Below are 18361 nucleotides of genomic sequence, written 5' to 3' on the forward strand. Positions count from 1 at the left end.
GTAGAAAGAACAAAAGAGAAATGTTAGGAAGAAAGATCGACAATATGATAGAACACCATCGTAGAAATGAAAGTAGAAAATTTCATAAGGAGCTTAAAGAAGTAACACAAGAATACAGACCGAAAGTTGTAGCATGTAAAGATAGTCAAGGAAATCTATTGACAGAGAACCGTGATATTGTTAATAGATGGAAAGAGTATTTTAGTGGTATCCTGAACGGAAATATAATTGAGACAGGGCAGCCAACATATTATACTGTGGATAATTACATTGAAGATCCTACGTTTGAAGAAGTGCAAAAAGTAATCAAATGTCTGAAAAATGGTAAAGCACCCGGAAGTGATGGGGTTACTGCTGAACTACTAAAAAAAGGGGGAGTCAAGTTATGGGAGAGAATACATTATCTGATATTGTTGATCTGGAAAGAAGAAAAGATTCCAGAGGAATGGACCCTAGGAGTAATACAACCTATACATAAAAAAGGAGATAAAATGGAGTGTACCAATTATAGAGGAATTACACTTCTGAATGTAATATATAAAATCTTGTCAAGTACTCTATATAATAGATTGGTTGTATATGTAGAAGAGATGTTAGGAGAGTATCAGTGTGGCTTTAGAGCAGATAGATCAACGATAGACCAGATATTTGTATTGAGACAGATTCAAGAGAAAGCCTATGAATATAACATTGACTTAAATCATTTATATGTGGACTTCAGACAAGCATTTGATAGTCTCAATAGGGACCAAATGTTAAATGATATTCTCCTATTAGGGATACCATCTAAATGGTTCCATGACAAAACCGTACAAGACAAAACCGTACACGAAAATTGCGCACAGAAAGAAGCTCACTGTCATGAATGCTCACACGAAAATTACTCACACGGACAAATGCTCACACGGACAAATGCTCACACTGACAAATGCACACACTGATAAATGCTCACACTGACAAATTCTCACACGTACGAATGCTCACATGGACGAATGCCTATATTCACAATACTATAAGTAATCGGAAGCGTTAGCTGGTTACCGTAGTAAACCGACGTTTCGGAATCAAATTCAATAAAATATTCTCGGGCAATCAGCCGCGTTAACTTTTTACCGTAGTACAGATTCCGTAGTAAACAGACGTTTCGGCAAATGTTCAATACAATCTTCTCGGGCAATCAGCCGCGTTAACTTTTTACCGTAGTACACATTCCGTAGTAACCGACGTTTCGGGAAAATGTTCAATACAATCTTCTCGGGCAATCAGCCGCGTTAACGTTTTACCGTAGTACACATTCCGTAGTAAAGCGACGTTTCGGGAAAATGTTCAATACAATTTTCTCGGACAATCAGCCGCGTTAACTGGTTACCGTAGTAAACCGAAGTTTCGGGAACAAACTGTCCCCATCTTCAGTGTTTGTTCCGGTCCAAATTACAGCTTCTGCTGAGGTAATTTCATCGGTGACCAGACAAAACCGTACACGACAAAACCGTACACGAAAATTGCGCACAGAAAGAAGCTCACTGTCATGAATGCTCACACGAAAATTACTCACACGGACAAATGCTCACACGGACAAATGCTCACACTGACAAATGCACACACTGATAAATGCTCACACTGACAAATGCTCACACGTACGAATGCTCACATGGACGAATGCCTATATTCACAATACTATAAGTAATCGGAAGCGTTAACTGGTTACCGTAGTAAACCGACGTTTCGGAATCAAATTCAATAAAATATTCTCGGGCAATCAGCCGCGTTAATTTTTTACCGTAGTACACCGACGTTTCGGGAACAAATTCAATAAAATCTTCTCGGGCAATAAGCCGCGTTAAGTTTTTACCGTAGTACAGATTCCGTAGTAAACAGACCTTTTGGGGAAAATGTTCAATACAATCTTCTCGGGCAATCAGCCGCGTTAACGTTTTACCGTAGTACACATTCCGTAGTAACCGACGTTTCGGGAAAATGTTCAATACAATCTTCTCAGGCAATCAGCCGCGTTAACGTTTTACCGTAGTACACATTCCGTAGTAAAGCGACGTTTCGGGAAAATGTTCAATACAGTCTTCTCGGACAATCAGCCGCGTTAACTGGTTACCGTAAGTAAAGTAAAGTTTGTCCCACTATACACCATGTAGGCGTTTGGGGTGAGTGGAGGTATAGCTCCTCTCTTCCTTGACCTCGGCACTAGATGGGGGTGAGTGGTCAGCATCACGCCCCGGCCGGCTTTACCCCCGGGAAAGGACCCCGGTACCCATTGTAGAGGAGGCTGGGTGGGGTTACCGTAGTAAACCGAAGTTTCGGGAACAAACTGTCCCCATCTTCAGTGTTTGTTCCGGTCCAAATTACATCTTCTGCTGAGGTAATTTCATCATACTATTTCGTTTTCTTATTATTTTATTAAGCTGGACGTCTTTTAAGGTTTCGTTTCAAAATTTTAACTTCTTGTACTGTTTGGAGTGTGATACTGTGATGGACACTTCCATTTCATGGCATCTACCAAACTGTTTAAGACAAAGAATCAGAAACGTTAACTGGTTACCGTAGTAAACCGACGTTTCGGGAACAAACCCTGAAGATGGGGACAGAGTTTGTTCCTGAAACGTCGGTTTACTACGATAACAATAAGCCGCGATAACTGGTTCCCGTAGTAAATAGATGTTTCGGGGAGATATTCAATAAAATCACCGGCAAACAACCGCGTTAACCGCTTTAATACGGTAACCAGTTAACGCGACTGATTGCCCGAGAAAATTTTATTGAATATCTTCCCGAAACGTCGGTTTACTACGGTAACCAGTTAACCTTTACACGATGGGAATTTAAATGGCAAAGTGGTAGTTTTTGGCTGGTTTGTAAACTTTTGTGCACGCTCTACGGAAAACTGTAATATTATCTAAAGTAAACATGATAAATTGACGAAATAAAAGTAATATTTATTCGAATAGAACAGAGAATACATAGAGTTCTTTTTAAAAAATGCAGTTAATATCTTGCCTAAATAGGCCTTAGTAACTTTACTTTGTTCTTTTGAAGCTCATTCGACATGATAGAAGCCATGGTTGTGAACTAATGACCACACAGAAGAATTTGTCTCCCCTACTTCAGTGGATACACATTATTCTCACCAATCATGCCGAGGAATGTGAGAAGCTTTGATTAGGGGCCTGAAAACGAAGCCAAAACCCACTTGACAATAACAATGTTTATTGCTGTTTATGGGTTGACAGCTCAGGCTGACCTTGCCAAAATGCTAGAGAAAGTGTTTCAATATTTGCAGCCCCTAAAATAGGCCAAAAGACGTAGCCAAGTCTTCTTACAATGTTGCAAGTTTTGAGATCCGTACCGGGAATGTTCGTAGGGCTGACTACACAACTTACTTCCCAGATAAGGACCGCTAGTAAGATAAAGGTTAACGCGGTTGTTGACCGAGAATATTTTATTGAATTTGTTCCCGAAACGTCGGTGTACTATGGTAACCAGTTAACGCAGCTGATTGCTATCGTAGTAAACCGACGTTTCAGGAACAAACTCTGTCCCCATCTTCAGGGTTTGTTCCCGAAACGTCGGTTTACTACGGTAACCAGTTAACGTTTCTGATTCTTTGTCTTAAACAGTTAGGTAGATGCCATGAAATGGAAGTGTCCATCACAGTATCACACTCCAAACAGTACAAGAAGTTAAAATTTTGAAACGAAACCTTAAAAGACGTCCAGCTTAATAAACTAATAAGAAAACGAAATAGTATGATGAAATTGCCTCAGCAGAAGATGTAATTTGGACCGGAACAAACACTGAAGATGGGGACAGTTTGTTCCCGAAACTTCGGTTTACTACGGTAACCCCACCCAGCCTCCTCTACAATGGGTACCGGGGTCCTTTCCCGGGGGTAAAGCCGGCCGGGGCGTGATGCTGACAACTCACCCCCATCTAGTGCCGAGGTCAAGGAAGAGAGGAGCTATACTTCCACTCACCCCAAACGCCTACATGGTGTATAGTGGGACAAACTTTACTTTACTTACGGTAACCAGTTAACGCAGCTGATTGTCCGAGAAGATTGTATTGAACATTTTCCCGAAACGTCGGTTACTACGGAATGTGTACTACGGTAAAACGTTAACGCGGCTGATTGCCCGAGAAGATTGTATTGAACATTTTCCCGAAACGTCTGTTTACTACGGAATCTGTACTACGGTAAAAAGTTAACGCGGCTGATTGCCCGAGAAGATTTTATTGAACATTTTCCCTAAACGTCTGTTTACTACGGAATCTGTACTACGGTAAAAACTTAACGCGGCTGATTGCCCGAGAATATTTTATTGAATTTGATTCCGAAACGTCGGTTTACTACGGTAACCAGTTAACGCTTCCGATTACTTATAGTATTGTGAATATAGGCATTCGTCCATATGAGCATTCGTACGTGTGAGCATTTGTCAGTGTGAGCATTTATCAGTGTGTGCATTTGTCAGTGTGAGCATTTGTCCGTGTGAGCATTTGTCCGTGTGAGTAATTTTCGTGTGAGCATTCATGACAGTGAGCTTCTTTCTGTGCGCAATTTTCGTGTACGGTTTTGTCTGGTCACCCATCTAAATACGTCAGGCTCATCAGAGCGACGTTGAAAGACTCCAAGGCTGTAGTAAGAGTAGATGGTGAGCTAACTAAACCATTTAATGTCAATATGGGAGTTAGACAAGGAGATGCTCTCTCGACAATGCTCTTTAACCTGACGCTGGAAGCATCTATTCGGAAACTTGAGATCTCAGGACATATAGGCATCAAATAAATACACGTGAGTGCATATGCAGATGATATAGCTATTATTAGCAGGAATAAAGCTGCACTGGAAGAAACAGTATTAAAATTGATAGAAGAAACAGAATTAAGGGGGCTAAAAATAAATGAATCGAAAACAAAATATATGAAAGTTACAAGAGCAGCAAGAAATGTCACAAATAAATTGAGAATAGGACATTATAATTTTGAACATGTGCAGAATTTTAATTACAGATTAATACTATAAATTCAGTAACTAATGAAATTAAAGCACGTATTGTGAATGGTAATAGATGTTATTATGCCTATCAGAATTTAATGAAGTCTAAAATACTGGGGAGGGAACTTAAACTGAGAATCTATAAAATTCTGATATGACCAGTAGTCACATATGGATGTGAAGCCTGAACATTAACTAGCTTTGATGAGCAACAACTTAAAATATTTGAACGTAAAATATTACGGAAAATTTATGGTCCAATACAGAATAGTGATGGCTCCTGGAGAATTAGGATGAATCATGAACTAGATTGTATCATACAGGGAGCAGATATTGTGAGGCTGATCAAAAGCAAAAGGTTAGCCTGGCTTGGCCATGTTGCAAGAATGAAAGGAAACAGGGTAACTAGAAGAGTGATGGAATGGAGACCGATGGGAAGAAGGATGAGAGGGAGACCACGGAAACGATGGATAGACGACGTGGAGGAGGATGTGAGGACGATGGGAGTAAGGGGATGGAGAAGAATTGTGAATGATAGGACAGAATGGAAAAAATTCATCGAACAAGCTAAGACCCACACAGGGTTATAACGCTATAAGAAGAAGAAGAAGTACTTATAGGTAATACAGTTTTGCAGTTAAATGCTGGTACAAAACAAAAAGTCTCAACATGTGTGATCCAATTTCAGGCACCTAAAATCTTCCTAATATTTTTATGGTTCTGGGACTTTGACATCCTTGAAATAATGTGCACTACAACAGACAGTGGGCCACACAGCTCCTACATTTCCAGTCTACAAGATCCTGCAGATAAATTCAACAACAGATAATATGGATATTAAACTTACCTCTTCATGTGGTTGGAACTGCTTACATAACCCATAGTCTGCAAGTGCAATATGGCCATCAGAATCGAGCAACTTTATGTCACGATGCGCGATTCCCTCCTGAAAGAAACAAAATAAATTCCTTGCACTGTGGTCAAGAAAGATGAGACATGTTTGTTGTTTTTCCATCTTACTGTGGCAGTGAGATACACATCCACTAATTTGGTTTTGTGTTTCATATAACTATAAGCTGTCCTATGAATGCTATTGATTACATTAATTAGAATTTTAACCATTAAGCAGGCAACTATGACAAAACAAAAAATAAAGAATAAAAAATTGTATTTAAGGAACACAATCATCTAAGTTCACTTCCTGTTACCTGCCATTTCCAGTGTGATGTAGAAATGGAAGCTCTCATACAACTTAAAGTTGGACACCACCCAGAAGAGACTTATTACAACTCTTTTATCCAATTTAATGCTGATTTTTAGCCACTAATTCTAATTTTGTATCGTGTTTTTACATTCAACCAAAGTGAAGAGGCATAACATATACTTTAAAAGACTTCTCGTTATCCATTTTAGACAATTAGAAACACAGTGCTTAACAACAGTGTAACAATATGGAAAAGTACATGATGACCTGAAGACAGGTTTATAACCTGAAACATGGAGTCACAGGTGAAAAGATTACAAGACATGAGGCGAAGCTGTTGTGTTGACAGATGACACTCCTGCATAATCTCATATAATTACCCTTTTTCACTTCTGACAATTCCTGCAGGAATTAAAATGTAATCTGATGTGTAGTGAAGAAATAAAGTATTGAAAGAAACTAACAAATTCTGTAGCCATTCAATTAATCAAGAAAATAACTAGGTTTATACCGCTTTATCATGCAATTTATCCAAGGGGTTCACTCTGACAGAGCTTACCTCATGCAGACTCTCGATGGCCAGAAGAATTTCCACAAGGTAAAATCGACCTTCATCCTCTGTAAGGGTCTTTCGCTTTTTTAAGAGTTTCGACAGGTCTCCGAATTTCATGTAATCTGCAACAATAACATGACCTTGTTAATGCTAATAATAATGTTTATGAAACAACTCTTCACAGTTCATAGTGGATGATACAATCAGTTTCCACTGTTTGCCTTTGCAGCTGTTGTCCTTACACATGAATCCATGTTGTTAATGGTTTGGTGAGTACAGGTCCTGTTACAAAGTATGGTCATGCTTTCGATCTGTCAGAAGATCAACCTGAAAATGATGTACTTAATTAGTTACAGAGCATCCAGCTTTTAAAATATGCTGCATATCTTGTAGGCTGTTCATAGTGTGTTATAGCTGGCAACTGTGCCAGAATACAGGCTGTCAGTCACCGGCTTCTTAAGGGGAAGCCCTGGGCTTTATTGGCCAGTGATGACACATGCAGTTGCAACAATGTTTCATAATAATATTTTTGTATAGCCTGAAAATGGCAATAATAACCAAAATATGTTTCTGTGTATTAAATAATTAAGTTGATCTTCTTGTGTATGTTTGAGGACTGACTAATAAAACACCATTTAATGTGCAAGACGAAAATAAAAGCAATGCCCAATAATATTGTAACTTGCAGTACATATATTTAAGAGAACTTTTGGAAATCTATCGCCAAGGAGAAAGCCATTTGAGGTGTAGGCACCTCCTTGAGTGTAACAAACACTGTGTATTAAAGGTACATTCGGACATGCCTGTTACAGGGTCTCGTAGTTTCCCCGTAGAAGATTTCAGGTGCATTAGAGGAAGTGGGGGGAATCGCGCCGCCTGAGATAATGCAGCCACATTAATTATTTTCCAAACGATTTGAATTGAGCGCGCTCTGTTCGAACCGACATCTCTGGTGACGCCATAGAAATAGTCTAGAGCTGTTATGGCCGCCTAATTTGTTGTTGTTTGTGTGCATGTCTCTTCTAAGTTTTAAAGTTAACAGATTGCACGGTAAGTGTAACTTGGTGTTCTTTATACTTAATACAAATGATAACATGTGAAAGTACAAATATGTCTTATCTATCTTTCTGAATCTGCAGTCTTATAACATACTGGGTTCAGGCGAGAATAAATAATGCGTTATTTTAACCACGGCATTTTCTGGTGCATTGGCCAGATACCAGGAAGTGTGACGGCATAAAGTCTTCTTTTAGCCCCCTGATTATGATCTATTAAGCAGTTCCTCTAGTTATTTTCAGAATTGCATAAATGATGTCGTTGCTAGATTGAACAAATGGATTAAAGCCTATAGAACCCATCAAATTTTGACAAAACAAATTTCATGAAATTTTCGTACTAACAAAAACAGAACTTGTGCGAATCTAAATATAGGGTATGATGATAAAATAATCGAGGAAGTAGATCCTTTATAGGCCCAAGACAAGAATGTAGAAGAGGTCATAGCACATATACAATACTTGTTTATTGTACAAATATAAATACATAGTTATAACAGCTATTGACAGGTTTTTGGAACTAAAGTATTACAGCAAAATAATTATGATGAGAAACCATCACCATTGTTACTTGTATTTATAATAGTCAAGTTATTCAATAATCTTCCACCTACTATAAAGAGTTTAAACCACCATATAAAAAAGTTTAAGCCAGTGTTAAAAGAGTATCTCCTATCTCACTCCTACTCAGTAGAAGAATTTATGTCGCCCAAAAAGTCTCGATCTGTGGAATGTAAATAAATTCTGTTCTATTTCTGCATATTTATTAAAGAAAACCATATGTTACATATCTGAAAGCGCAGATACATTTGTTTATTATGAAAACACAAATCTAGATCTTAACTCCTTGGATGTGTAATGAAATGTTGTACCATAATTATGTATATAAAATATGTTTCTAGGTGTGTACTGGTGGCATCGTCCCCTGCTGTGGTGATACCCTCACTGCTTGCACTTCAATGAAAGGGTTATGGTGAAGACAAAGGAATTGCAACTTTAGTTATAGCAGCATCAAGTATGGATGGCATTACAGTCATTAGAGCCTTTGGCATGTTTCTTGGACTCATCTTTTATGCAGGTATGAATAATGTTGTTTAAAGCAAGGACAGAAGGTATTTGAAGGAAGTTAGCTGGAGTTATGGACAGCTGTGGAGTATGAGAATAGGGAACCTACAGAAATGGAAACTTCACAAGAATGAGGTTATGTAATAACAAGTGAAATATACAATGTATAAACTAAGAGAATTGTATGAGGAAATAATTGCAGCATATTTTATTATGTTATGTTATTTTATGTGGTTGACTGAAAGGTATGCAGTTCATTAACAGAACATTCATCACAGAAGTGCTATGTATGTGGAGCTGTTCTGAAGGACATGAACTATTTAAATCTTTCCACTGTTTGTTTGGACCCCTCCTACCGGTTTGGGTTGTCAACTCTCCACGCCTATATACGATTTTTTGAATGTCTTTTGCACATTGCATACAGGCTACCAATAAAAAAATACCAAGTTAGGGCAAAAGATAAAGAAACATTCGAAATCAGATCACAACTAGGTCTTTTAGTAGATCAAGCGAGATCGGGAGGTTCTGGAACTTCGAATGATGATTCTTTGAAAATCCTGAAGTATCGGCGAATATTACTGGAATTAATGAAGATATTATTTGCTGATTTTCTATAATTTTATGCGCCTTGTCCTGTGGATACACAGTAAATGTTGAGGCATTTGATAAATATGCCATAGAAACAGCAAATTTATATGTTAATTTATATCCATGGTACTACATGCCTGCAATTGTCCACAAGATACTGATTCACGGTGGAAAAATTATAGAATCTGCCATTCTGCCAATCGGATTATCTGAAGATGCCCAGGAGGCCACGCACAAAGATGTGCGAAGATACAGACGCGATCATGCCAGGAAATGTAGATGTCCTGCACATGTTACTAGTTTCTTATGATCCTTTAATATTGCAGATTAAACAGCCCTCGATAGCAAGGAAGCCACATTTACCTTTTGAAGTATTCAGATTATTGAAGGAACCGGATATTGATACTGATAAGCAACAACATGAGGACGAGGAAGGATACAGCTCTTCGAATGCTTCGGATGTCTCTTTCGATGAAGAATACTAACATGATAATGCTCTGAGTTAAATATTTATATGTTGTGTATTCGAAAGCAGACTAGCATTTATACTGTTTGTATATTTGTAGTGTAGTGATATTTGTTTCTACTAACTTAACTTGCATGCATTATTTTCCCATATTTAGAGACATATTTCTCCATTTTTACACATAAAACTACTTAATGTTTATTATAAACTAATGTATCACACTTTTTGCTGTCAGAATTTTCGTTTTCAATATTCAGATTAAAAAAAATCATATTTCGATTTTTTTCCAGCTAGAATCGCAATCTATCCCACTGTGCTCTGGTAGCATGCAAATAAGTATGCTTCTATGTAAGTATCAGCACTCAAAGTGTTAATTAAGGCCTTCTGCCACGACTTATTACCATACTGAATTTCACGTGCTGAGATGCAGTGGTACATGGAGTTGAACACCATTTAATAGTTCTATGAGCATCTATCATTCTTCTCTTGTACCCTGAACTAACACTTCCATCTTTTATGATATTGTTTTCCCATTTGCATAAAAATTTATATTCATATTTCCCAAAATTCTTCGCATAGACTATGATGGTATAATTTATATTATTTTCGTACAGGCTAAATCCTCATTTATGCATTTCCATAGTGTTCATGACTGCTGTGCTGGTACATTTTGAAGTGTAACTTGCAAAGGCAATGTGTTCGTTGTATGTTTAATGGAAATAAGGCAGTTGGTTGAAAGAAGAAAGACAGGAATAGACACACTTGAATGCTACATCAATAACCCCATTTTACTTACAGGGAAGGGAAAATATGATGCAAGGGGATTTAGATGGGAAAAAATTTCTTGTCTTAAGAAACACAAGATGAAGGAGCCACATGCTAAATGTACTGTGTTGTAACTTTTTTGTAATTGTATAATCTAACCTGGCAGACTCATACAACTTGATATGGAAGTTGTTTGGTCTCACAGCTGGAACTAAACACAGTTCTTTGTGGTCTGTGTATCTTGTCTGTGGGCCTTATGGTCAGTATGCTTATTATGTTGCGGTACTGGGATTTTCTTGAGGATAATATTTTTCATGTGACTACAGAACTATTAATGATATTACTGTTAATATGAGGAAACAGCTATCTGATCATCCACATTTCATTGGTGAAATACTCTATGGATATTAATATATGGGAGAGAGGTCGATATTAAATTTTTTCAGACAAATGCAATTTGGGTTTCTGTTCATCTAATATAATCCCAACTTTGCATGAAGTTCAAACAGAATTTTATAAATGATCTAAAAATGTTTCACCACAAAAAAAATTGTACATGACAATTTTAGGGCTCATTAACCCTTTAACAGCTAGTGGAAACCATATTAAGTGACTGCATTTTACTCCCACACTGTATTTATGTTTTGTATGATTCTCATAGTAAACAGTGTTTATTTCCGTAACATTATTAATACCCAATTAATTTTGTAATGAAGATGTGATTTTGGACTGTAGAGGCTGAATTTGTATATGAGGTGTGTTAAAAAAACCCAAAAATTTTGCTATAAAGACTTTATTGCTAATTTTACAACATTTTAAGCTCTGTCCCCTTCAAAGTAGTCCCCTCTACTGGCGATACACCGTTCCCAACGTTTGTTCCATTGTTGGAATGCTTCCTGGAACACACTTTCAGTGATGGCGCGCAATTCTCTTATCGCATTTTCCTGAATCTCGTCTGTGGTTTGGAAACGACATCATTTCAAAGTGCTTTTAAGTTTGGGAAACAGGAAAAAGTCTGCTGGGGCTAAGTCCAGAGAATAGGGTGGATGGGGCACAACTGTTGTCTGATGTTTTACCAGATAACTGCGGATGAGGAGCGACCCGTGAGCCGGCGCATTGGCGTGGTGCAATATCCAAGTCTGGTTTTCCCACAATTCATGCCTCTTCCTGCGCACGGCATCCCTCAAACACGCTAAAATTTCCTGATAGAACTTGTTTACCATCTGACCATGTGGTACAAATTCATGATGGACAATGCCTTTCCAATCAAAAAACACAACCAACATCACCTTGACATTTGACCGACTCATCCCTGCTTTTTCTGGTCGATGAGACCCGTTTCCCACCCACTGCAACGATTGCATCTTGGTTTCAACATCATAGCCATAACCCCACGTCTCATCTCCTGTTATGATGTTCTTAAGAAAGTTTTTATTACCATTTGCATTGACAAGCAAGTGTTTTAGGGGGGGTTAGTTTAGTTTCTTACACAAGATTTTAAAACACAACCAACCCCCCTGGAGGCATTGTTATAAAAATATACGAATGTAGGAAAAAGTAATTGTAACAGAAAGCAATTACGTAATTCTTCTGAAATATAACAATAGGATGTTTTCTAGATCAGGGTTTTGCATAATATATGCACACAATTAGAAATAGCCACATAGTAGGTACTTCATAATTGTATGCATCAAACATGATTGTGTTCTATTCCTAAAACAAAGCAAGAAAGTTACTATAAACATATGGTTGCAACCTCTTCATTAGTGAGAACTGGAAGCATCAGTAAATCAAATGAGACAAGTAAAACATCTTATTAGAAGCACATTCAATTTTGTTCTTAAAAATACCTTAACAGGTTTCTGAAAATGTTGTCTGTTACTTTGAAGGTGTAACTGAGCTCTGTGGCACTGGTACACTGAAAAATTTCCTTCGTCACAGCCAGGGCTGTGGAGTCGGTACTAAAATTTCCGTCACCTGTTGGTGCTCAGTATATTGCTAAAACTATAATTTAGAAAAAATTGTATCAAATTGTACAGTACAGCATTCTATGTCCTGCTCCTTGCAAAATTGCACTAGCTCTATCTGGCTAAATTTTAGATTATTTTTAACAAATATACTCGCTCCTCCTCCAGCTAAATTTGTCCTGCAAAAGTTACTCGCTAGTGAGTAATTGTCTAAATTTACCTGTAAGATATCTGGTGCTTTCAAATGATGTTCAGTTAGACAAAGAATATGTGATGATTGAGCATTTTTAAGAGAAATTATCAATTCTTCAATTTTTATTTTGATTGTGACCTAAATTTAGAACTGGCTTATCTACAGTGACTTAGATATATTTCAGGAATTTAGCGATACATTTTGGCCTTAACCTAAAAAAGACTTAGGTCTTATACCAGTGATTACAGGAATCTTACCAGTATTTGGTTTGTACCTAATCTCATTGGCAATGAGTTGCACAAGCAATACCCCTTGAATTCAGGTGCAATCCCTGTCTGGTGTGGTCATACCTACTCACAGATGACACATCAATTAATCCAAGTTGGGATCTGTCCGCATTCCAAACCGCATGCTCAAGTTTCACATTTGCACTCATCTTCCTTGTGTTCCAAGCTAGAGAGATCAGCCCTGTCAGGTATCAAACCACAGATGGTTTGTCGGTGTTGTGGCCTTTCGTTCTGTAATCTCCTCTTCAAGGCAAACAACTTTGACCTTGGCGCCGTTCTTCTATTCTGTTTAGTTTCAGAGCTAAAGGAACCGCCCCTACCAGAAATCGATATCCGGCCACTTTCCCCGTTGTTCCGACCTTCGCATATTTTCTCACTGGCTTCAGAGAATAATCACCTGCCAGATTAGGGGCAAATCGTCATATTTATCCTCAGACTGTTTGCGAACAAACCCCCAGTTTCAAACCTATGTAAAACTATCCGAGTGTCGGCCTCGACAAGTTATAACAATATTTGACAATGTTCATCGCCCGAAAACACTTCATAGGTCAGATAATTCGATACGCGTCAGGAAGAGGACTGGGGATCTTCTGTGGGACTTACATTGGACAGTTTTCGGGTTTGTACCCTCAGTTCCTCAAATGTCTTCGCAAGAACAGAAAATTTATGCCTTGGGCCATCTATTATATAAATCTATTTTATTCTGAGATTATAGATGCTATATTTGAGCAGAAGACAATTAGGGCCCATCTCAGTTGCTTCGTTGCGTGTTTTGCGGTTGCTGTTTAAAACGTGGGAAAGAGGATCGAGTTCTGTAGGACAGAATCCTTCCGTGCTGTCACTTTATTTGATGCAGCGTCATTAAGCGCACTTTTTGCTACCCTTTCAATGTATGCCTTCTTAGGGGCTACGTATTTCGGCTATTACATAACCATCATCAGGTCTGTTATTGCATCATTTATTTGTAACATTAGTATTGTAACGTTCTACTTTGGATAGATTCGTTTGGGTTTAGTGTTACTAATGTGGTAGTGTGGCTTGGCATGCAGCGAGGCAAGTTCCCAAGGATGCTGGTGTCAGCTTAAACATGCTCAGTTAATATGATAGATAATTTTTGAAAGTATTGTTCATGATCACCTTTCCTTTTATTTCAAATTCAAATTACACCCCAGTCAGCATGGTTTTTGTAAATCAAAATCTACGGTAACTAATTTAGTTACGTACCTAAATGATGTTCAGCCGTCGGTTTGTTCACAGGGACAGATCGACTCTGTGTATTTTGATCTTAGGCAGGCCTTTGATTCAGTCCCACATTCTATTCTTTTGAAAAAGCTAAATAAATTTGGACTATCTTCTCCTTATGTCAAGTGGTTCCAAAGTTATTTATCATCCAGATCTGCCTTTGTTCGCATTTTAGGACAGTCTTCTTCTTTCTACGCGGTGTTATCTGGAGTTCCACAAGGCTCTACCTTGGGACCTCTCTTATTTAATATTTATATTAACGACCTTTGCGACAAAATTAAGTATTCAAAATTTCTCTTATTTGCTGATGATTTGAAACTCTATTGTGATATTAAATCTGTGGATGACTGCAGAGCTCTCCAAGCAGATATCCATTCCGTACATGAGTGGTGTGATAACAATATGGAACTTAACATTGATAAAACCAAAATTATATCGTTCACACGTAAAACCAACAGTATCCATTTTAATTACATTGTTAGTGACTTTTTAATCTTGCGTACTAATTGTGTAAATGATCTCGGTGTTTTGTTAGACAGTAAACTGTATTTTCACTGTCATGTAAATTGTGTTCATTCCCAGGCACTAAGGACCTTAGGGCTTATTCGTTTTATTACTTATAATTTTTCCTCTTTAGACAGCCTTGTTGTTTTATATAATGCTTTAATTAGGTCAAAGCTTGAGTATGCCTCGGTCGTTTGGAATAATCTTACACAGACAGATTCTAATAAATTAGAAAATATTCAAAGAAAATTTGCCAGTTTGTGTAATTACCGATTTTTCCAGTTTAATATCCCCCGCAAATATGAACTGATCATATCTACTTTAAATTTTAGAACACTTTATTCCAGACGACGACATCTCGATGCGTTATTTCTTATTAATGTATTTAAGGGCAAAATAAATTGCCATTCCATTATGGACACTGTTGGTTTACGTGTGCCGGCGAGGCAAATAAGAGAATTTTCTACTTTTAGTGTGAGCAGTGCGCTAAGACATAGTCCTTCAGCCAGGTGCGTCATCGCTGCAAATGACGTATGTAAATTTTTGGACGTATTTAGCATAAACATTGTCTCCCTTGAGTGAACGTTCTCAACAAGGGAAATGATCTAAATAGGTTGTCTTGTAGATGAACTAGCTTCGTTATCTGTTTTTTTATATTCTTTAAAGTTTTACAATTATATTAGTGTTCCCTAGGTGGATTATTTGTTTTTATTTATATTTCTTCATTTTTTGCTCTGTGTTAATATTGTTTCTATTTTGGGTTTGCCTGTACTTGGCAGTTACATTTAATACTGTACATGTATAAGTTTAGTTAATCCATTTGTTTACTATTATCCATTATTATTTCATTATTATTGTATGTATTATCTGTGTTTGCCTGTTATTGGCTTCTTGCTGTTGGCAAACATGTAAATAAATTAATTGAATTGAATTGAATACGTCCATGAGTCTACAACTTGTTTCATAAGACTATCACATTTATTTCTAACACTAAGTTCTACATAAATTTCACATTTGATTTAAAACATTACCTTCTTAATTCACTCTAGTTATGTAATTTTGAATATTTATTAATCCACCCGTACTATACTTGGGTTCATCTCCTCAGCGCTTACCTGTTTCAAGTAGCCCGATCAGCTGCACCTTGCTCATAATGACTCTCATAACCTCCTGCTATCTTTGAAGTTTCGGCCCTTCTGTCTCCGACCTCTCTTCAACTTCCGTTTACCACCTTTCCGTTGGCGTTTTTTCCATATTTCCGCTGACTGCCTAATGGCTACGTCTCCATTTCCGTTTAATGTTTTTTACTATTCCCTGAGAATAAGGTGAACTAGCCTTGCTGCTTTACTCTATGCCAGGAAATGAATTAACACATTCCTACATGCAAAGCTTACTTCTGCATTCAATTCTCTACATTCCTAATTTACAATATATTAACTAAAATTAATTCACTACAATTTCCCCATTTTTAAAATGGAAAGTGTCCTCACTTTCCTTGACAATTAAATTTTCTACAATTTTACTCCATTTTTTTCGTTATTTACAACAAAATAAATCTTAATTCTACAGTTCATTGTTATGATGCTCTTTCCTTCTTTACAAAAGTTTTGTGCTCCTACCATATTTTCTGAATTTACATACAGGTAATTTCTTTCCAATACAGTCCATTAGGTGCAGATATTTCTTATACACCCAGTTCTCCTGAGTACTGGTATCTGTGCTGGCCACCTGTTTCAGTAGCTGGCTTCTAACTTGTATCTTCTTACTTAGCAGTTCATATCGAGCGTGTCTACGTAGGTACTGGTTCATTTGTAGTACATTGTGTGTTAAAGTGTCCACTCCTGGAAGATTTTTGATTTTCATCTTAGGAGCTTCCAGTTTTTGACATCTTACGCAAGACTCTGAGATCCGTAGGTAACAAAAATTTACCTCTTGTTTCGATCTGAATATCTTCGGTACTTTTTGCCGTTGAAGTTACTTCGGCTGAAGGATGCTGGCGGCTAACTCTGAAGTCATCTGCACACATCTATCTCTTAATTATGTATTTTCTCCTATTGTAAACATCTCGTTAAAATTTAGGGTGGGAATGCCTTTCGTATCATGATCCCTGTAGTAGCTCTTAGTACTTTCAGCCCCGTCGTTGTTTTGCCCAGTGTTTGTTTCCTTTCTCTTACACACGTCACCTTAGCTTTTTTTTGCCCATCCTTGAAGCCGCATCCTTCTTAAAAAGTAATACTAATCCAAGACTAATTGGGCCAAAAGGGTCGCTGAAAATATGGCGTTAAAGGAGAATAACGCTAAAAGTGTTAGCCGTGTTACGTCAACGTATTCCTCCAGGTTTGCGCCAGAGTCTACAAGGGATCCAGTCGGCCCTGAACTGGATACCGTTGCGACTTCGCAGCGTGTGAACTGGCCGATCTTTACAGCAACTTGTAAATTTCTATAATATAATTAAACAGTGTATACACATTAGCCTATATATGGAAATATTTAAACACATTGCTTTTGAGTCCTACGGTCAGGAATTTGGCAATTGGCCAAGGAGAAAGCCATTTGAGGTGGGGGCGCTTCCTTGATTATAATAAACACTGTGTTTATTGTGCGAATTATATGATTTCTTGTAAATATGCCTGTGTATGAAAGGTACATTCGGACATGCCTCTTACAGGGCCTCGTCGTTTCTCCGTGGAAGATTTCTGAAGTGTTAGAGGAAGTGGTAGGAATCTCGCCGCTTGAGGCAATGGCGTCATTGTAATTGTCTTTCAAACGATTTGAATTGAGCGCGCTCTGTTACTTCTGACATCTGTGGTGAGAGCAAACAAACAGTCCAGAGCTGTTATGGCGGGTGTGTTGGGCGTTGTTCGTTTATTGTGAAGTAAAACTTCGTTGTAGGCGCATATCTATTATGTTTTGAAGTTAGCAGATTGCACGGTAAGTGTAACTGAGCGTTCGTTATTCTTAATGCAACTGATAACATTTGAAAGTACAAATATATATGTCTATTCTTCTGAAACTGCAGTCTTGTTACATTCTGGGTTCAGGCGGGAACAAATAATGCTTTATGTTAACCACGGCTGATGTGCATTTTCTGGTGTTGCATTGGCCAGGTACCAGGCATTGTGACGGTATGAAGTCTCCTTTCAGCCCCTGTTATGATAAATTAACAGTTTCTGTAGGTGATTTTGTCTGGGAAACATGCTGTGAGTTCTCCATATTATCAGAGCAGCCATATTTTTTTCTCTGTACGAAATAAATGCAAGTTCCTAGTCACGTGTATTTTGTGGTTATGTTTTGTACTTACACATTAAAATACTTAGAATTACCATACAAAATACGGTGAATAAATATATGCACCTGTTAAGTAAAAGCGTCAGCTTTGTCTTGGGTTTTGTTTAAGGTAGTGTTACCCCAGGCACGTGGCAGAATTTCTCTTTATGACGGGGGAATTCCGTCAAATGTGTTTT

The 18361-nt window shown here is 37.8% G+C and overlaps 1 protein-coding gene across 8 annotated transcripts in view; it reads left to right on the top strand.

The window, feature by feature from the left end:
- The first annotated feature begins 7739 nt into the window (after positions 1-7739).
- The window catches only part of LOC110839791 (uncharacterized), a 53118-nt gene continuing 42496 nt past the window's right edge, over positions 7740-18361 (top strand). For all 8 annotated transcript variants that reach the window (XR_015532683.1, XR_015532682.1, XR_015532684.1 and 5 more), the window contains exons 1-3: positions 7740-7815; positions 8723-8898; positions 9800-17828. The gene's annotated coding sequence lies outside the window, so the exon portion shown is untranslated. The remainder of the gene's footprint in view (positions 7816-8722; positions 8899-9799; positions 17829-18361) is intronic.

Source organism: Zootermopsis nevadensis, unplaced genomic scaffold, assembly GCF_977971745.1.
Source record: "Zootermopsis nevadensis isolate Lab colony 2312 unplaced genomic scaffold, Znev_1.0 Znev_ptg000061l, whole genome shotgun sequence".
NCBI classification, from domain to species: Eukaryota; Metazoa; Arthropoda; class Insecta; order Blattodea; family Termopsidae; genus Zootermopsis; species Zootermopsis nevadensis.